Source organism: Schistocerca americana, chromosome 5 (genome assembly GCF_021461395.2).
Source record: "Schistocerca americana isolate TAMUIC-IGC-003095 chromosome 5, iqSchAmer2.1, whole genome shotgun sequence".
Taxonomy (NCBI): domain Eukaryota; kingdom Metazoa; phylum Arthropoda; class Insecta; order Orthoptera; family Acrididae; genus Schistocerca; species Schistocerca americana.
This window is the reverse complement of record NC_060123.1, coordinates 244,128,250-244,150,583: the sequence shown is the minus strand read 5'-3', so window position 1 is coordinate 244,150,583 and position 22,334 is coordinate 244,128,250. Positions and strand designations below refer to the sequence as shown.

Here is a 22,334-nt window from a genome sequence, read left to right as displayed (position 1 = left end):
TCTCCCTCTACGATTTTTACCCTCCACACTGCCCTCCAATACTAAATTGGTGATCCCTTGATGCCTCAGAACATGTCCTACCAACCGATCCCTTCTTCTGGTCAAGTTGTGCCACAAACTTCTCTTCTCCCCAATCCTATTCAATACTTCCTCATTAGTTATGTGATCTACCCATCTAATCTTCAGCATTCTTCTGTAGCACCACATTTCGAAAGCTTCTATTCTCTTCTTGTCCAAACTATTTATCGTCCATGTTTCACTTCCATACATGGCTACACTCCATACGAATACTTTCAGAAATGACTTCCTGACACTTAAATCTATACTCGATGTTAACAAATTTCTCTTCTTCAGAAACGCTTTCCTTGCCACTGCCAGCCTACATTTTATATCCTCTCTACTTCGACCATCATCAGTTATTTTGCTCCCCAAATAGCAAAACTCCTTTACTACTTTAAGTGCCTCATTTCCTAATCTAATTCCCTCAGCATCACCCGACTTGATTAGACTACATTCCATTATCCTTGTTTTGCTTTTGTTGATGTTCATCTTATATCCTCCTTTGAAGACACTGTCCATTCCATTCAACTGCTCTTCCAAGTCCTTTGCTGTCTCTGACAGAATTACAATGTCATCGGCGAACCTCAAAGTTTTTATTTCTTCTCCATGAATTTTAATACCTACTCCGAATTTTTCTTTTGTTTCCTTTACTGCTTGCTCAATATACAGATTGAACAACATCGGGGAGAGGCTACAACCCTGTCTTACTCCCTTCCCAACCACTGCTTCCCTTTCATGTCCCTCGACTCTTATAACTGCCATCTGGTTTCTGTACAAATTGTAAATAGCCTTTCGCTCCCTGTATTTTACCCCTGCCACCTTTAGAATTTGAAAGAGAGTATTCCAGTCAACATTGTCAAAAGCTTTCTCTAAGTCTACAAATGCTAGAAACGTAGGTTTGCCTTTCCTTAATCTTTCTTCTAAGATAAGTCGTAAGGTCAGTATTGCCTCACGTGTTCCAGTGTTTCTACGGAATCCAAACTGATCTTCCCCGAGGTTGGCTTCTACTAGTTTTTCCATTCGTCTGTAAAGAATTCGTGTTAGTATTTTGCAGCTGTGACTTATTAAGCTGATAGTTCGGTAATTTTCACATCTGTCAACACCTGCTTTCTTTGGGATTGGAATTATTATATTCTTCTTGAAGTCTGAGGGTATTTCGCCTGTTTCATACATCTTGCTCACCAGATGGTAGAGTTTTGTCAGGACTGGCTCTCCCACGGCCGTCAGTAGTTCCAATGGAATATTGTCTACTCCGGGGGCCTTGTTTCGACTCAGGTCTTTCAGTGCTCTGTCAAACTCTTCACGCAGTATCATATCTCCCATTTCATCTTCATCTACATCCTCTTCCATTTCCATAATATTGTCCTCAAGTACATCGCCCTTGTATAGACCCTCTATATACTCCTTCCACCTTTCTGCTTTCCCTTCTTTGCTTAGAACTGGGTTTCCATCTGAGCTCTTGATATTCATACAAGTCGTTCTCTTATCTCCAAAGGTCTCTCTAATTTTCCTGTAGGCGGTATCTATCTTACCCCTAGTGAGATAGGCCTCTACATCCTTACATTTGTCCTCTAGCCATCCCTGCTTAGCCATTTTGCACTTCCTGTCGATCTCATTTTTCAGACGTTTGTATTCCTTTTTGCCTGTTTCATTTACTGCATTTTTATATTTTCTCCTTTCATCAATTAAATTCAATATTTCTTCTGTTACCCAAGGATTTCTACTAGCCCTAGTCTTTTTACCTACTTGATCCTCTGCTGCCTTCACTACTTCATCCCTCAAAGCTACCCATTCTTCTTCTACTGTATTTATTTCCCCCATTCCTGTCAATTGCTCCCTTATGCTCTCCCTGAATCTCTGTACAACCTCTGGTTCTTTTAGTTTATCCAGGTCCCATCTCCTTAAATTCCCACCTTTTTGCAGTTTCTTCAGTTTTAATCTACAGGTCATAACCAATAGATTGTGGTCAGAGTCCACATCTGCCCCTGGAAATGTCTTACAATTTAAAACCTGGTTCCTAAATCTCTGTCTTACCATTATATAATCTATCTGATACCTTTTAGTATCTCCAGGGTTCTTCCATGTATACAACCTTCTTTCATGATTCTTAAACCAAGTGTTAGTTATGATTATGTTGTGCTCTGTGCAAAATTCGACCAGGCGGCTTCCTCTTTCATTTCTGTCCCCCAATCCATATTCACCTACTACGTTTCCTTCTCTCCCTGTTCCTACACTCGAATTCCAGTCACCCATGACTATTAAATTTTCGTCTCCCTTCACAATCTGAATAATTTCTTTTATTTCATCATACATTTCTTCAATTTCTTCGTCATCTGCAGAGCTAGTTGGCATATAAACTTGTACCACTGTAGTAGGCGTGGGCTTCGTATCTATCTTGGCCACAATAATGCGATCACTATGCTGTTTGTAGTAGCTTACCCGCATTCCTATTTTCCTATTCATTATTAAACCTACTCCTGCATTACCCCTATTTGATTTTGTGTTTATAACCCTGTAGTCACCTGACCAGAAGTCTTGTTCCTCCTGCCACCGAACTTCACTAATTCCCACTATATCTAACTTCAACCTATCCATTTCCCTTTTTAAATTTTCTAACCTACCTGCCCGATTAAGGGATCTGACATTCCACGCTCCGATCCGTAGAACGCCAGTTTTCTTTCTCCTGATAACGACATCCTCTTGAGTAGTCCCCGCCCGGAGATCCGAATGGGGGACTATTTTACCTCCGGAATATTTTACCCAAGAGGACGCCATCATCATGTAATCATACAGTAAAGCTGCATGCCCTGCATGCTTAGCCATAACAGTCAGAATTAGCAGCACACCAACCACTGGGCTGGAAGCCATGCTGGACATACCTCCACTACACCTTTGGGTCAAGATGGAGGCAGCAATTGGGGCATATAGACTTAAAAATGGTAAAAATTGGCTCTCACTGGGATATCCAGAATTACACACTAAGATAGTGAGTGAGGTAAATATAGGAATGGCTGGCAAAAGGCCGGCTGGCTATATAACAACTCTCAACAGCTTCAACAATCCTTACAATACAACAACTGGAAGCAAGGAGTAGTGGGAAAAAACAGTTCGAGATGTACGGAGGACATTGTTTGGTTCACCAATGGGTCGAAATCGGACCAAGGCATTGGGGCAGGAGTGTACTGGGTTCAGCCAAGACTGGAGGGCATCATCTCTCTAGGAAAACTGGCCTTCAGTATTCCAAGCTGAAATTACTGCAATCAGGGCATGTGTGGAGGAGAACATGTGCAGGTGCTACAAGAACCATAGCATCTACATCTATTCAGACGGCCAGACAGCCCTGAAATCACTGGCAGCTCCTGCAATGAGATCTAAGGTTATTGCAGAATGCCACAGGGCTCTGGTGGAGCTAGGGGGAAGCAATAGTGTAAACCTTGTGTGGGTCCCTGGCTACTCAGGGATCTGTAGCAATGAACAAGATGACATATTGGCCAGGATGAGGCAACAACTCCATTTACATGACCGGAACTTGTCCTGACAATCACCAAGGCAATGATCAAACTAGAACTATGGAACTAGCCTAGAAAACAGCACATAGAATATTGGACCAAGTTCCAAAATGGTAAGGTAATGATGCCTAAGCAGTGTTTAAAAAGAAGCTCTGTAGTCCTGGGAATGAACAGGAAAGAGATAATACTCATGACTGGACTGATGACCAGCCATGGGAATTTCAAAAAACACCTACACACAATGGGTGTACAGGAAGAAGCCCCTAAACGTAGGATCTGTGATGAGGGTGAATAAACTGCATCACATCTAATCTTCAAATGCATGTCATTGGAAAGCAAAACATATAGAATCTTCAGGAGAACTAGACCTGAAGAAACTGTGTCTAACGAAAAACTGGTAAAGGGACTCCTTGCCTATTTAAGGGCACTGGTTGACTTTACTGTGACTAAATCAATTACTTCAGGTTGCAGTTTCTTCTCTCTTTTCAGGCTTGGTTTCACTAACAGATGCTTTTCTTTAAAAAGGTTCTGTGCTTGCTGTGTTGAGTATTCAGAAATTTTGAATGTATTTCAATTTTTTTTGCCAAGACCAGTTCAGTGTTGTGAGGATACCAACTGCATTTATTACTTCTCTGGAGATTGGTGAAAATTGTTCCCTATGTTATAAAGCACCAAGCTTTCTCTTCTATTGTCCTTCTTGTACTTCAAGCAATTTTATTTTTCCTCTAAGTATTAAAGTTTAACTTTTGGATACTCCTTTTTGCAGTCCTCAATAATGGCATGTAATATCATAGCTGAGCACACTAGTTATGCGAAAACAGTATTTAAAAGTCTCCATCACTACTCCTTGTGAGTGTCATTTCTGTGTCGTCACTCTCCTCAAAGTATTCATCAATACCGTAATCATCATCATTGGTATTAAACAATGTTTTATGACAAGATGCATAAAATGTTTCTCCTCATTATAGTTTTAATCAGCTTGAGAGAAAAGCACCCTGGCTCTGTTGTAGAGAGAATAACTCCTAGTGTTTTCTTAACAGGTTTATATTTTTTTTTGTATGGGTCACAACATTTTTTGTAGAATTTCATTTTTTTTTTTTTTTTATTTTTTTTTTTTACAACTAAATTTCATCTTTATCTGTCCATAATTTTAATTGATTGATGTCGTGTTCACATAGTTACTTAATTTTCTGTAATTCTTTCATTAGCACAAGTTTTTATGAGACAAATGGTCTGTGTCAATATTCACATGATGCACTTATCTTCCATGATGGACAATGCAAATACAAATTCATAGATCAGAGAATCATCTCGCAGATATAAATATATCTCTTAATTGTTTTGATGCAAAAAGAATTTTTTATACATTAGTGCTCTGATGACAAAAGAAGTAATTTTTTCATCATTCATTTTAGATATACTGAGATAGAAGCTCTAGAGTACTTATATTTAACAGCAGACAAACATGAAATGAACAACAAAACACATATACAACCATATCTGTATGTAAAACCTGAAACTAAAATGTCGCATATGGGGGGTTAGAGCCCTGCATATTCAGCCATCACACTCATGGCTGTAATTTGAAGGCCAGGTGCCAAGTGTGGGCCCAGCTTTACCTCAGGAGGTTGTTTATCAACAAAACATTCCCTAGGCTGTTTATCATCAAGCCTCCTGCAGCCACAATAGAATCTGTGGGCACAAACCATGCCAATGAATGGTGCACAGGTTGTTGTAATCAGTGCCGCAGCCACAGCCACCTATTTGCTTCCACGCTGTCACATGTCCATATGACGCCGCGACTGTGTTCCTATGCCGATGGGTACTTAGGTTGTTGCTCAGCTCCTTGACAGTGAGTTGTGCTCTGGGCTCCAGACTGACTGCTGCCACCCACACTTTTGTGCTTTGGACCACAGTGCCTGCCACTGCTGCTACCATCAGATAGCGCCATCTCATGCATTTACCAGGATCATCAGCTGCTGGACATCCATCAGTCACTCCCATGCCTGGACCTCCGTCATAACAGCCCACGAGCTCACAACCTTGTGGTACAATGCCATTGATCATCCATGATACCTCCCTGCTCACAACCACATCCAATTAATGTGGACCTCACCACAGTAGGCACCTGCTGTACGTTGTCAAGGTGGACTTTTCAGTTGTACTCTTGTGTGGACTGTCATCCAATAAAGCTATACTGAGGTTAGTTCAAAATTAATAAACAAAGAGTTATTACTGCAACATGTGAATTCAGTCTTCACCAGTCACACAACTCAATCAAGGATACTTAAAGACACACAACTTTTCCATACAAAAACTTCAGTACCAAACACCAAACAAGCACAGTTAAGGATTGTCGCATAGGCAGCTCTGCAGAAGCTAGGTAAATCCTGTGCCACACCTCTCTGAAAAGGAACAACTGTTACCAATTGCTCTGACATTTAGGATGCCTTTAGCCAATGGAATGTAATTTCAGTGTTCTCTTCCAAACAATCTGCCACCCTGATGTTTTCCTGGATACTTTTTACTTTAATTACTTCCTTGTACAGTCACCTCTCTTGAATTTTTTTGATGCAACCTGTTATGCTGTGCCACCAAGCCACGTGACTCCTCCTCTGTCTAGAAAGAGCTGATCATCCCTAATGATGATGATGTTGATGGGATGTTAAACCCTAATCTTCTTTCCTCCCATCCTTGCAGAGAGCTGAGGGCTGGATGAGAGCTTCAAAGTATTCAAGCTGCTGAATGACATAAATGTCTTTCATCAACTCTTTTGTTGCTCCAATTTAACAACTATAATGCTGGGTGAACAGCTCTCTTATTAATCAGTACATCAGAACAACATCCCTGAACAGACTCTTACAATAGAATAGAATGGCATTTCTTTGAAGCTACTATCAACTATTTTCCAGTTGCTGTCACTGTTGGCAGCACCTCTTGTTCTCTGTCTTCCAAAACATCACCAAGCCGCAATGCCAAAGAATAACTGATCCCTTCACAAAAAGTGGAGACACTCAATCGCAGTTGCACCTCAGTGACATTCAGTGCTTGCATGTCTCACTCCACATTTGTACACCCATTAAACCTGCATGTGCACAGTGGAAAGTTCTCTATATACTAACTACATAAAAATGTTTCTACAGTAACATGTTCCATCACCTTGAGGGAAAGAAGTGTAACCTGTTATTCTGAATTAACAACATGCCACACTACACCAGTTGTGGCTGATACTTGTTTTTCAAACAAAATATGTTTAACCAGAAATAATACAACATTGGAAAGAATGAGAAAGTACAAAAAATATATTTTTACTGACATTTTAACAACATATTTTATGAAACAACTGAATGAGGAATGAGCTAAAATTTCCTATACAGCAGGAAAAACATAACAAAGGAAGAAAATCCCTACTAATTTTATTTTCTCAGGCAATAGTCCATGTCTCTTTCCATTTATGTGGCACTGGTATTATCAGTATTTAATGTAATGGTGACTTTAAAAAAATAAAAAGATGGAAGTATGCATCTTTTTTCTCATAATGGTTTTACTTAGAGGTAAGAGTTACTTATTTTTAAAATCTTTATACTATGAAGTGTATAACCACCAAATTTCATACACACAGTTTAGATGATAAGAACAAATAAATAAATAAATAGGAAAGAAAAAGAAAATGCTAATTTATTTTTCAAAATGTTAGCAAGTGTCATTTTGTGCCTTCATAATGTTAACAACAGGAAAACTTCCAGGCTTGGTAGCGCCTTAAAATGAAAACAGAAACAGACAGACAGAAAGCTAAAATTTGGTATGGACAGAATAAATATGCCAAGTTTCATTCAAATCTGAAATGGTGAATGAGATGGGCTGAATGATTTTACACAGAATGACTCCACTAACAAACAAAAAAATCAAATAACTGCTGTTGAAATTTTAGACAGAATAGAAGGCTTTATTTTAAAAATGCATAGAAAGGATAATACAAATTTATATCTCTTCGACGTATGATGAAGACTGTGAAATAGTCATACGTTACACGCCCAGTTTTGCTACCTTCAAGTTTTTATTGTTAATTTATTCAAAGGCCTCATGCCAATACCAAAGTTATTTGGCCTTAGTTAATATCAAGAGGGCAATAACAAAAAACAGTTCTTGTTTCTACTGTTGTCATTTTTTATAGCACGAGCTGACTGCTATTTAATTAATTTTAAATTGTTTATAATGCCACAAACAAGACAGCATCTTCCATGATTGTTACATCACCCTTCCCTTACAAAGAGTCCTGATCTGACTTTCCTCTCCCCCCCCCCCCCCCCCAAATCCCCTCCCTTCACCCCACTCCAACAGTCACTTCCAAGCAGAAATAATACTACTATTAAAACTGAAGGGGAAGAGCAGGCAAAGAATTCACTCCAATCAGAGAAATAGCAGTCATGATCACACTCAAACTTGTGGTTAAGCCTTATGGCAGTGCATCTCTTCTGTCCAGGGTTGGTTCAAGAACATTTTTCCACACAAGCAACATATAATTTGGCACTCTCGATAAATTATGTCACACAAAGCAATGTATCATTTGGTGTCCCCCCAGCCCCTTGTGTTCGTCCCTCATACATTAGTTGCCATTCCTTTAAAAATAAATGTAAGTCTAACGACCTTGGAAACTGTTTGTTTTCAGTGTTAATTTGATGTACGAATATACAGGTTTTGCTCTAGGGGCACCTCTAATGCCCCTTTCAGTTTGCTGCCCCAAGCAGCTGTTACATGTTTGCCATTTTAATTGACTATATTGTCAATATTGGATTCTTATCAGTGGCAGCATTCAAAGTAGCTATTAAGCTACTTTCCAAGAATACATATAAATTTCAGAAAAAGCCATACTGTAAGGCTCAGACAAGTGCTTATATTTGAATTAAAATAACTGTATGACGTGACTGACTTTTCAGCAAATCTAAGCCTATCATAGTTCTCTCTCGAGCACCACACATGCTGTACTGCTGCTTAGTGAAAAAAGAAAAAGAAAAAAGAAATTGGTCCACATTAATAGCTCAACACTGCAATTGTTACACTGAATATTTCTTACTAACAGAAGTGGAATTCTTTCTTTCTGCTATTTCTGCACAGACTAAGCAAAATTCGAATGATCTTCAATTTGAAATATTTGACCTCTTGAGTAATACACAGATAATAATATTACATATAACAGCCTGCTAGGAAATAAAGCATTGACTATCACTCACATGAGAAAAGTGGGAAATGCAATACATTGTGCAGAGTTCTGAATGTCATTGCCCCTTTCGAATATATGCAGTGCCTGCCAGACAAAATCCAATTTACAGTTATTTACCTTTGCTTTAAGCAAGAAAGAAACGAATCCACTAAATGATTAGATGTAGTAAATGGTCTTTTCTTCCCTTTGCAGAAAAACAATGAAATAGCTAGCTGTTTAAGTATCTGGTAAAGAGTTCTATAGCAAAATTCATATTACAACACATTCCTGTGCATCATATGAGACTTATTTTAAGGTTATACTTTATGTGAGGTCTTAATGGAGTTCATGAGAGCAAGTTGGTGGTGACATAGTTGCAATAGTGAGTAAAAATAGTGAAACAACTTACCATTACAAACAAATAAAAGAAAAACTTGATTCTGTGATTGTCACAAACTATAGGTTAGAAATGTTGTTGCCACTAAGTGAAGAAGCCTTGACTGGTCAGATGGTTGGGGAGGAGATGGGGGACCAAACAGTGAGGTCATCGGTCTCACGATCCAAGGTGACAGAAACTAATGGAGGAACAACACAGACATCACAGTTTAGTCAATGGGAAAGGAAAACTGGCAAACAAAGAGGCAAAAGGAACACTGAAGTGGCAGGAAGAGTAAAGAACAGGAAGGGGAAGTAAGGGGGGCAGGAGTGGGGAAGGGCAAGAGCCAAGACGCCACAAAGGTGCTACACATGAGGGGGTATCAGCACTGCTGCCAACCCATTCTGGTCCCCATACCATACCATGATCATGATAAGAAGATATAAGAAAAGTGGAAACAAAATGGCACAAAAGACCAGGCAAAACATGGGGAAAACAAGGCCGCTGTGTGGGCAAGGCCAAAGAGCTCCAAAAACAATGCCAACGCTAACTGAGGGGATCCCATTCTGGAAGGCAATTCAAGTAGTTAAATCTGGCAGGACGAATGATTTTCATGAAGAAAATCACTGACAGATGTAACCGTGCAAGGATCACTGCTAACCCCTGGTACAAGAAAGGTGGAAGGGCATATTTAAGGTGAAGGGCCAAAAGGCAAGGGCAGTCCAGCAAAACGTGGACCCCTGTGAGGGAGGCACCACAACTACAAGGGGAATGGAGGGGTATGGGGGGGAACCAGGGGTGCGGCTCATTATAGAGTAAAAAACCATGGATCAACCTGGTATGGCCGGTACAAAGACAACAGAGAATGGTGGATTCCTGCTGGGAGAGGTGGAGAGAAGAACAAAATGTGGTGGGAGGCCCCTTGATCTCTCAAAGTTTATTAGACAGGGAGGTGGCCCTCTAAGAGTCAGCTCACAACTGAGCAAAAAGGAATTTGATGTCAAGCTGTATCTCTGCCCCAGAAGGATCATGGAGAACTGGGGGTACGTGGCTTAAAGCCATCACTGTAAAAACAATAGCATCCCAAAACTCTGTAAGAGCAGCAGAACAAACAGTCACACCACAAAATGCTAGAAGAGATCCATCTGAATTTGTGGCTGAGAAACTAACCAATTGGGGCGGGGGGGGTTTGGGAGAGAATATGTTGAACAGGACAGAGAGGAGGAAGATGGAAATTGTGGCAGAGAGAAGCAAGGCAAAGCCCAAACAGTAAACCTGTCGGAGGGGAGGGGAAGGAGGGGGGGGGGGGGGGAGGGGTAAGTGGGCCAGTGACATTCAAAAGGTGCAGAAAAATAAAATTGGAGGGGTGAGCAGGGAAAGAGTGGATAGCAATAGCATACAAAACCAGGAGCTGGGACTGCCAAACCGAAAAGGGAAGGGAAGGGAAGGGTGGGAGGGAGGGGGGGGGATCCCAGTGTCAACCAGAAGGGCTAGTGTGAATCGCCTTAGTGGCCAAACAGATACCATGATGGTGGACTGAGTCCATGAGCAGCAATGTGAAAAGGGCAGCAGAGCCATTAACTTGACAACCATAGTCCAGACAGGCCAGTACTAAGACCCTATGAAGGCGAAGAAGAGTGTAATGATCCACATTCCAAGAGGTGTGAGCAAGGAAGTGAAGAACACTGAGTTTGCGAAACCAGCCAAACTTCAGAGTGCAGATATGAACTAAGTAAGCTTGTTGTCAGAAAGAAAACCCAAGAAATGGACTGGGGGGGGGTCATGGTGAGGCTTTGGGCATCAAGACAGAGCTCTGGATAAGGATGGACTGCAGTACGATGACAGAAATGCACCAACCACGATTTAAGGTACGTCAGAATTGAAAACCGTATGATAGCATCATGCAGAAGTGCACCGGATAACATCCTGGAGCCGTTGCTATGCAGAGGCCACTAAGTGGGAACTAGTTCAGACACAGATGTCATCCACATACAGAGCCAGGGTGATCAACAGTCTGATGGAAGCTATGAGTTCATTAATAGCTATGAGAAAGAGAAGGCCACTTCATATGAAGTCTTGAGGAAAACTATTCTCCTGGGTTTGCAGAAAGCTGATAATGTTGCCAACCCAAACTCTGAATAATCAATGTGATAGGATTTGACGAATAAAAATCAGGAAACAGCCCCGAAGGTCCCACTCACGGAGTGTAAGAAAGATGTTATGGTGCCGAGCCATGACAGAGGCCTTATGAAGATCGAAGAAAACTGTAACAAGATGGCAGTGCTAAATCAGGCCTGTCAAACTGCACTTTCCAATTGAAGCAGATAGTCAATCGGAGACCATCTCTCCCATTAGCCACACTGCTAAGGAGACAAAAGGTCCTGAGATACAAGGAACCAACTGAGCCGACGAGGTACCATCCATTCAAATAACTTGAAGATGACAATGGTCAGACTGATCAGTCAAGAGCTATAAAGGGATGATGAATCACCACCAAGTTTAAGGACAGGGCCCGCAATATTTCCCTCCATTGAGAGAGGAAAACACCTTGCAGCCAAATAAGGTTAAACACCCAGAGCAGATATTATCGTCGTGGAGACTTGAGATGCTGAGGCAATTGGTTATGCATGGAATAGGGGCCAGGGGCTGAATCAAGGGAAGACGAAAGGGCCAGAAGAAGTTCCCATTCAGTAAAAGGTTCAGTGCAGGATTCCACCTGACAAGGGGTAAAAAGTAAGTGGGAAGCTCCAACCCACTGTTTCCAAAGGAAGAAGGCGGGAGGATAGGAAGGACACCGATGCAGGAGTGAAATGAGTCACAAGATGTTCTGCAAGAACAGATGGATCCATTCAAAGGCCACCCGAAAGGGGCAAGGCCCAGGATGGATGACTACTATTAGCAAACTTAGAGGGTATGGTGTGTAGTCCACATCCATGACAAAGGGACAGAAGAACTTAACGAGGAGACAAAGTGTTCCCAACACACCTGCTTGATCTGTTGATTAAATAACAGGCTTTGGTATGAAGATGTTTAAAAGTAATAAGACTAGCGGAGGATGGGAGCTGCTTAAGGCTTTGCAAGGCCAGATGGTGATTATGGATGGCGATGGTGACGGCAATGGCCGTGCTCCACCACAGGACCGACCAGCTGCAAAACAGCCTATTGAGGGGGAGGAACAGCAACACTGGCAGCGTGAATAATTGTATCAGAGATGTCACGGACACTTCATCAATACAACCTGACAAAGAGGGGGTAAACACAACCTGTGAGGTATCCAGATGCAATCAACTTGATGGAAAGCACAGCAGAATAACCTAGCCATCAGGAGGCAGGAAGGAAATGAGAGGATCAACGGAAAGTCATCGCTATCAGAGAGATCACTGTGCTGCGATCAGTGTAATGAAGTGAGATAGGGAGGGGAAGTGAGTAAAAGATGTAAGACAGAATGAGTGCCACAGGCAGCACTGAAATGTTATGGGAACCATCATTAAGAAGGCATACATCATGGTCTGCAAAAGCTGGTCTATGAGGAGACTTCAGTTAGCACTGCCCCACAAGAGGTGATGGGCATTAAAATCCCCAAGGAGGAGGACGGGAAGGCGTAGTTGCTGAAGGAGGGAAGTTAGGGCAGTGGGTATAGGTGGCCTGTCAGGAGGAGGAGGAGGAGGAGGAGGAGGAGGACAGAGATTGCAAGTGGACCCAGATGGCAACTCTGCCAATTTGGAATGAAGGGGGATCCACGTACTAATAAAGTCTGCATAGACCAACATGCAGACGGCACCAGAAGCCCTCAAATGGACAACCTGGTTCCAACAGAAAGCGCAGAATTCATGAAGGGTTGGTGAGTGAGCCTCAGTAAAATGAGGCTTCTGGAGAATGACACAAGTTGCAGAATACAAGGGAATAAGGAATTGCAACTCCACTGAATACGCACAGCACAGGGATCCAAACAGGAAGTGGATGGGCTGAAACCAGCCATGTCGCCGGGTCATCATCTGTGACGAACAAGAATGGGGTGACAGTCATAAACCTGAGATCTGACAAGTTGTGAAGGCGGAGTCAGCACCTCCTGTGGTGCCAGTGTGGCCTTGTCCAGGGACTTGTGTTTCTTCTTGTGCTCTTTAACAGGTTGAGAAGGGCAGGGCCCAGAAAGAAAGCAGGCTTCATCAAGATCTGTAACTGACAGATTGGGCAACTTTGAGCCACGTGGTCTGTGGGACATGTGGCCAACTAGTTGCAGAATGCTTCTGGTCCAGGAGACACTGGGGTGGGGGTGGGGGGGGGGGGGGCACGTTGGCAGCACACCTCCAGTCTGGGATACACAAGGGGAGGGATCCCGGAAAGGGGCCCAATCACCAACAGGTGCTGAAGGAGGTGGTTATCTCTATGGCAGCATAAGGGAAGTGACACCCAGAGTGGTGAGTGTGAGAGCTACAGGGGAGAGAGAGAAGAGAGGGGGGCAGGAAAGGGGTAGGGAGAAGGGAGAAAGGACGCAACAGAGGCAAAGTTAGGTGTCATAGATGCAGGATGAAGACAGTCATACTTCTGAAAAGCCTCAGTATAGGATAAAATATCAAGGGACTTATATTCCTGTACCTTCTTTTCCTTCTTATAAATAGGGCAATACAGCAGGTGTGGAGAGTGATGGTCTTGATAATTAACACAAATGGGGAGCAGAACACATGGCTCCCCTCACGGAGCGTGTGTCTCAATTCACCACACAAAGATGTGCCCAAAGTGCAAACACTGATAATAGCTCATGGATGGTGGGCAGTATAGATTCCTGTCGCACTGATAACACACAACTTTGATCTTCTCTGAGAGAGTACCCCCCTCAAACGCCAGAATACAGGCATCATTATTGATGCAATTATCCTTTTGTGGCCTACTGGAACATGCTGAACAAAATGAGAGCCTTGTCATTCAAGAATGGCCTGGAGTTCCTCATTAGTTTGAAGGATGAGGTCCCTATGAAAAGTGATTGCCAGAACCAGATTCAAAGACTGCTGAGGAGTAATGGACACTGGGTTGTTGCCAAAATGGTCAGACGCACGAAGAGCAGCTGACTGGACAGCAGAAGTAGATCAACACTGAACCCAACCATATTTTACTCAAAGCCCCACTTTGCCAACTTGTCTTCAGTAGTGTCCACAAAAAGTAACACCCTGGTGGTGGTGAAAGTGTCCCCATGAGTTCTGGTGCACACCAGGTGGCGGTGAAAGGGCCTCACACCAAACCTGTGAGTCTGACCCTCCTCTCATGATGCAACCAGGGAAGGCTGCAAGGTTATAAGAAGCAGCATGAAAACACCCATTGCCAACTAAAAAGACGCACATAGTGGAATGGCCGTTTGAAGCTTAGAGTGTTCATACTCAAAGTGTCCACCCTGATAACACCCTCTTCAATCAGGGACACTCGCCGCAGACACCAACCAGCCACAGCAAGCGCTATCTGGCATGACAGCCCTTGCTGGGAGTTCTGACGCTCCCGAATGACAAACTACAATTGCTAGGTATATATGGGGAGGTATCAGCTCAGGTATCAAAAGTGTGGTTTCTTTGGTGTCAGAGGGCTCAACCAAGAGGGTACATAACAAACCCACCACACGGACTGGCTACCATGCTGGCTGTGTAGTGGTACAGGACAATAGCATCGAGGAAAAGATGGAAGAGATGGTAAGGCTACATGCTGAAGACGCTAAGTAAGGTGTTCTCCAGTTGGCTCTCACTAAGGAGAGAAAATTCAGAGGGGAGTTTAAGCCCAAAAGGAGACTAAAAATGCCAAAAATGGGAGGTGAAAAAGAAAATCAAGAAGGACAAAGACCAAAAGGAATGCCACAAACAAAGAGGATAGCTGGGAAGGTGTAAACAAGGACACCAAGTGAGGAGGAGGGGGCATAGGGGAAGGAGTGAGGGGTCGACAGAAGCGTCCGATCCCACGCGTTGGCTTAAATTAATCTGTTGTTGTTTTTGTTCAGGAATGGATATGACGGATAAAATTAACAGTACACGTCTGAGGGATATGATGGGGAACACTCCTTTGGAACTGATCAAGTTTTTGCAGCTTCGGTTTAATTGCCGAGGTTGTGAAATGCTCTATTTGTGGCGAAGAAATGAAGTTGGCTAAAGATCCAGCGTCTCGGACCAGGGACGGTTATATGTGGTGCTGTCGAAAACACAACATTTGGCATTCCATACAGCGCGGTTCCTGGTTCGAGAAGTCTAGGTTGGGCATGCGCAAGATTGTACTAGTGACTTAGTATTTTTGTTATAGATCCCCACACAGTTTTTGGCACATGAGACTGGTGTGAGTGAGAGGAGTGTGCTTGATTAGTTTTCTTTTTGCCCTGAAGTGTGTTCCGAGTTCATTAAGTACAGGGGTAAGTATAGATGTGTGTGAGTGCCTGTGTGTGATTGTGGTGGCCAACCTAGTTTGTAGCGCCGAAACTTTTTTGTGTTAATTTTTTATTTTTTTGTTTTTAGTGTATGTGTTGTGTTGGGGTCGAGGGAAGTGTTTTATTGAAATGTGTGGCTGTGAATGTTGGTATTGGTATCGGGAGATGTTTTTGAGCTACTTAGGTCAAGGGATGTGTTTGATCCTAATTTATGGGATCGGGAGCTGCTGTTGAGCTATATAGGTTAAGGGAAGTGTTCGATCCCAATTTTTGTGATCAAGAGCTGCTGTTGAGCTATATAGGTCAAGGGAAGTGTCCGATTCCAGATATTGTGTTTAGTGGTATTTAGGGAGTTTTGTGATGTCAGTTTTTTTCATTGTTTTGCGAGGTTTTTTATGGGGATGGGTGTCTAAATTTGTTTATATTTAGTTTGTCCCCAACCAAAAACCCCAATTTCCCGCACTTGTCCCGTTAGTGTCATTAGGCTTTTTGTGGAACGTGTGTGTATTTTCGTCTTCATAATGTGTACGTAACGATTTTATATGCGCCGTATTGTAATCGTGGTTTATGGTCGTTTCTGCCACATTTGTGACGTCATGGGTCAAAGCAGACGGGCGCGATTGGACGCTTCCATATTCCCGGAGTGAGAACAAATAGGGAGGGGAACATGGAAGGGAATGCAGCCCTGGAAGGAACAAAGTGAAACAATAGCTCAGGATCTTTGTGTGCCATACACAAACTCACACAAGACCCATGAGCCCTCTCAGGGGTCTTCGAGAAACGCCCTCTGAATGATCTTCAAGAAACATGGAAAAACAATGTTTAAAGGTTGTTGAAAATAAAATAATGAGCCACATATTATGAGTGAAACTGAACAGGTAAACCTCACTCCTCTACAACTGAGGGACATCATAGAAGCAGCAATCAAAACAGTAGCTAGTAAACAATCTGCGAAATCATCAGGTGGTAATTTTCCAAGAGAAAATGCTGATGAAGATCCAGACGTTTCTGCAGCGGCAACCATTTCAGCAAGTGCGTCAGTAACACAGAATCTATCAATGACAACAAACTGCATACAGATGTTAAAAAGTTGCTGGACATAAACTCTATAGAAGGCAAAAATACAGGCTGGCAGGAAGTGAACAACAAGTAGAGAGGCAGAAGAAACCAATTGGCCAAAACCATTGCAGGCACAGCAAAAGGAAATAAACCGTCATACATGACTGTGTTACAAAATAGGAAAGCTGGTGAACAGAATGGCATACTCTGAAGCCTACTCTTGGAAATGTCAGTACTAAAAATAGAAGTAATGTCATAATAGGTACTACAGGCAAAGAAAATGGAATGCTGTATGGGGAAAAGAGAGTCTAGTTCTAGCCAAAACTGATTCTGTAACTAACTTCTGACAAAACACTTTACCAAGTCACAACAGTTTTATAGTTGATAAACTGGAATCAAAGGAATTAAATAACAGCTTCAATCTTTGTGTTCATTTCGACTTACAAGATAAAATAATGGACAACAATGTATGACCCAAGAGCATTATGATGTTTTTTATTCCAGATGATGCCCAGTGCTCCAGTGAGATAAACTCCCACGGCAAAGAATATTCCAGTAGAACAGGAAATGTCACCACTGAAAAAATGCAAGCTTAGTTACAGCCAGTGCACATGTGCAGTGCCTGACAACAAAACTCGATACATCATCACTTTTTGTTGAGGAAGTGAGACCATGGTGTAGACAAACTTCTATCCATGGTAGTGTGTCTGCGTATTCAAATAGTAAGCCCATTGCTTAGAAAATTGACATAAATAACTTCTGTGTGAACTTCGATCTAGATTTGGCAACTTTGAGGCTGCCAGACACTAACTTAATTGTTGTTTCTACGCACTGTTCCCAAATGGCAATTTTGAACAAATCGGAAAGCTTTTCATGTCATTTACTGGTTCTAGGAGCAAAAATTGTCTTATACAGAGACTTCAACATCCAAACGGGGGAAGGCAGTGACAAGGAGAGCACTTTGATGAACTTATTAAGCAGCTATGGACTATCTGTGGTAAAATAACAACTGACAAGAGGAGGTGTCTGTCTTGGTACAATTGTCACAAACCTAAATAGTTGAGACTACAAAGTTAGTGTAATTGATCCTATGCTTGCAGATCAAACTGCTGTAATCATGAAGCTATGGACAAACTCAATACATACACAACAAATTTCCAGTTGGCATTCAAATTACATAATCGGAATTAGGGTTATTACATAGAAAAATGATTATTATTCCATAATTAAAGCGTCTTTTACAGATTAGCATCAAATGTCTGAAGTATTGGCAGCAAATGATGCATTCAATTTTCCAGACTCTTAAAGCAAAATTTTATGAAAGTTTCCACTATAACCCACGAGGTATCCAATTGCCAAATCAAAATATACAGAGAAATCTGTCACACTAAAGAGCGGGTATACCTCCAGATTTTCTGAACTACAACTATTAAAGGATAAAGTCACAGCCACTGAAGATATTAGCATTAACAAGACGACTATACTGCAATTATTTACAGACCAAAGAAGAGAAGTAGAGAAAGCAAAAAAAGAAAGCAATTTCAGATTTATTGAAAAAGCTCATTATCCTTGCAAGGTAATGTGGTATCTGGTTAATGAACACAGGCAAAAGCCCAACTCTTGCTCTAATTCTTGCAGTCCAGATTTAATGAATGTGTTTTAAACACAGCAGAAAGCACAGTACAAAAAAACTCCTTACTTTGGCACAGATACGGCATTTGCTGTGAAATTTGGAAATAAATGCAGCATGGTAATGCGGAAGAAAGAGTATCCAAAAGGCATAAAAAAAGTAAAAACTACAAACACTCAGGGATCCCAGGTATTTATGGCACATCCCACACTATATTACAAACTACAGTCTGTATAATAATGAAAGCAATCAATTTTTGACAAAATAATGTAACTGAATAGATAAAAAAATCTACTCACCAAGTGGTGGCAGAACACACACATATAAGGAGGTTATAATTACACAAGCTTTCAGAACCAGTGGTTCCTTCTTCAGGCAGGAGGGTTAAAGGGGAAGGAAGAGGGAGTGAAGGAAAAGGACTGGACAGGTCTAGGAAAAGGGGTGTATTTCAAGAAAGTCTGCTAGAAGCGCGGGTCAGGGGAGACTTACCATTCAGATTGAGAAGGAAAGAATAATTGTTGGGAACTGCACCGGATGATATTTGAAAACCTGAGATCTTAAAGGTGGAAGACAGGGTATTATGCAAGACAGAGATTACTGCTTAACATGGTGTACGAATTATTTAGATGAAAAGCTAAGTGTATTGTATGTAACAGAGATTGGAGGGGGCAGCAAAAAATAGACAGATAAGAAAATGAAAGATATAGAAAACTAAAACAGAGTGAAGAAAGAGGTAGTTGCTGTGAAGAAACGCTGAGGTGGAAGACATTAACGTAAATTAAGGCCAGGTGGGTGGTGAGAACCAAGGCTCCTAACCCTGTGACCGTCCTTGCGGCAAGACTTGCCCTATGCACCCTCCTACCACCACCTATACCAGCCCTTTAACCGACGAAAAGCATACTATCAGAGAGAGAGCCACCGGTGAAATGACACATCATATACTAGCTGTTATGTAAACACTGTTCGGCCTTTTACACCGACACGACTACCACCAAATTATCAGTTCAGACAAATGGGCATATGCAGAGGGCGTATACTGGCAACACACAGTATTCTGTTAAAAAGCATGCTTTATAACATGACAATTGTGACCTTGGTGCCTGTTTCAGCACAAGGGCCATCTAGATTCTTCCCCAGACACCAATTTCTTGGAACTCCGCAGGTGGGAATTATTGCTACATGTTCTTGGTTCTCACCGCCCGCCTGGCCTTAACTTGTGTTAATGTCTTCTACCTCAGCATTTTCTTCACAGTAACTACTTCTTTCTTCATTCTGTTTTCATTTTCTTACCTGGCTATTTTTTGCCACCCCCTCCCACCTCTGTTACATACAATACAGTTAGCTTTTCACTCTTATTAACTCGTGCACCATGTTTAAGCAGTAATAACTGTCTTTAATACAACCCTGTCTTCGACCTTTAAGATCAAATCTTGTCCGGTGTGGTCTTTCCTTCTCGTCCCATCTGGTAAGTCTCCCCTTACCTGCACTTCCAAGTGACCTTCCCAAAATCCGCCCCTTCTCCTAGACCTCTCCAGTCCTGTTTGTTCACCCCTCTTCCTTCCCCTCCAAACCTTCTGCCTCAAGAAGGAGCCACTGGCTCCGAAAGCTTGCCTAACTATAACCTCCTTTTATGTAAGAGTTCTGCCACTGCTTGATGTGTACATTTGTTATCTATCCAATTACATTAAACTGTAATGTTTGAAATTGCTCGCCCTATGACAATAGCAACAAGGAAGTGCCTCCATTCTGGAGAATTTCCAGACTTCCTGAAGTACCACTACCAGTTTACGAAAAAAGGTAACCCACATGAAGTGTCAAACTATAGGTCTGTATCTACAATACCAGAGCTAGCTAAGGTGATGGAGTCCATAATGAAAGATCAGCTGTTAAGTTGTTTTGAAGGAAATAACCTGTTTTGTGATAAGCAGCATAGATTTTGAAGGGAAAGTTAACTACAACAGCAGTACTTAACTAAGTTACAAATACAAGTCAGGGTTTTGAAGACAAGGAGTCGGTAGCACTGATACTTTGTGTCCCTAGCAAGGCATATGATTGTATCCCACTTAAGGCCCTGTTCAGCAAGCTAAAATCATATGGTACTGAGGGAGCTGTTCTACAAACTCTCGAATCCTACCTAAATAACAGATAGCAGATTGTATTGGTGCCAGGAGCAGGCTAAAGTGAAATGAAGTTCAAACATAGTGTGCCACACAGATCCATAATTGGTCTCTGTTGCTCTTAATTTTCGTTAATGCCATAGTCTCCAATGGGTATACCTTGCTGTTTGCAAATGGTAACTATGTTCTCAATGTAGTTAGGGATGTTCAACAAGCAGATGTCCTATTCGGTGAGGTCAAGGCCTAGTTTATCATAAACAAGATGAACATTACTGAAGACAAAACACAGAGAATGATACACAGCCTCAGTGATACTGGAGCACTGGGTGACACAGCAGCTGTTAAGCTTCTGTGGATTTTTCGTTGATGCCAAGTTAATCTGGCAACAACACACTGACCATGTACATTCCAAACTCTCACAGGTTTTATACCTCTTGAGGAAACTAAAAAGCAAAATATCACAACAGTATCTACTAACAGAATACTACACAATGTTCCACAGCCACAGTAGCTATGGACTGTTACTGTGGAGCCATTCTGCAGGCTGCAAGAATGGGCTTTTATTGCAAAAGAAAGTAATGAGGATAATTACCTCAAGCAAAAAACTGACCAATGTAAACCAGATTTGCAATCTAATTGCTATGTCCTTCAAGTCGAGAAACTCTCCCCTTCCGAAACAGTAGGTTGGCCATTGTTTCCTTTTTTTTTAATAAATTCGGGCAAAACACCACATACTGTAGACACCTGCTGGAAAAATATGTCCAGCTACATACCGCGTATGGAGAAATACAAAACAATTTCGACTGCAGTTTTTTCAATTTAAAACTACTGCCTGGCAAACGTCTCCTTACTAACGTACAATTTATATAATTTCAATTGCAATTCTAAGTGACAAAAACGTCTTCCCCATCTGCATCTTCTAGTCCGTTATAAACTGATATTCATGCGTGGCATGAAATGTTATGCAACACACCCAATGAAATAGTAGCAAAAAAGCATTCTCGGCTAGATTTACGCCCTCAACTAGTTCGGAAATTCCTCATCTAGCGAGCATCGCTACTTTCCCGATACCCGGGTAGCATTCATAACTTTCTGGGAAATCGAGAAGAGGAAGACAACTGCGCAGGAGCATATAAAAACATACAATATGCGATTATTCAAACAAGTACGGCACAAGATAGGTCATTAGAAAATTACAGAAACTAGAAGGAAATGCTGTAACATGTAACGTGGCGGTAATATCAAAGTCCAATTAATTTAGGTTTTCGGTGCAAAGACACTTACATTACATTAAGAAACAATACTTCCATGAAGTATGAAGACCATAACATTTGAAACGGACGAACCTTTTTGGTTCGATGCTAAGGTTTGGTTTTCAATGTAACGGGCGTGACAACACTTTACAACGTGATTCGTCAAGGTCTGCGTTGCTTTTCTGAATTCATTGGAGTTGAAGCCGTACCTTGATAAAGATTCTTGATTCTTAAGTGACGTAAATTCTTTACGTAACCCAGTCTATCGTCGCTTTGAACAGATGCCGCCAAATGAATCTACTCAGTTTACTACAGCGTATGTGTACTTTTTATAGAGTTACAGAGAGATTAAAAGTTTTACGGTACTTAAACGCGTGGCCCTTACGCCAGACAGATTATTCGAAGCATATCTGAAACGTGTCATTACTTTCGCAACACGGTTTCAGTGTACAGGTACGTCCTTTGTTACGTGATGGACGTGTACGTAATCAATTTAAAAGGAACCAGCACACGTTCAATATTTATTGACAATTCTAGTTTATCAAAACTTCAATATATTGAAGCGACCTCACACTATCAATAACACTGACAAAACTGTCAGCTGACAACGCTAGTTTACAAGGTTAAGACGTTGTAAACCAACTCAACACAGCGACAAGTCATGTGTTAATTATCTGACTTTAGGGTGTATGGGGAGTCCAACCCCTTAGCCTGCCTGTTTACATAAAAATAAAGA

At 41.7% G+C, this 22,334-nt stretch overlaps 1 protein-coding gene across 7 annotated transcripts in view; it reads right to left on the bottom strand.

The window, feature by feature from the left end:
• LOC124615711 (putative methyltransferase DDB_G0268948) overlaps positions 1-22,080 on the bottom strand; it is a 137,369-nt gene extending 115,289 nt beyond the window's left edge. Inside the window, exons 1-2 of one of the 7 annotated variants that reach the window (XM_047143761.1) lie at positions 21,793-22,080; positions 21,692-21,717 (exon numbers count right to left, since the gene is read on the bottom strand). The gene's annotated coding sequence lies outside the window, so the exon portion shown is untranslated. Of the gene's footprint in view, positions 1-9,178; positions 9,198-20,937; positions 20,956-21,629 lie in introns of those variants that run through there. The other 6 variants (XM_047143760.1, XM_047143759.1, XM_047143757.1 and 3 more) reach the window with 6 other exon arrangements.
• Positions 22,081-22,334: the final 254 nt, after the last annotated feature.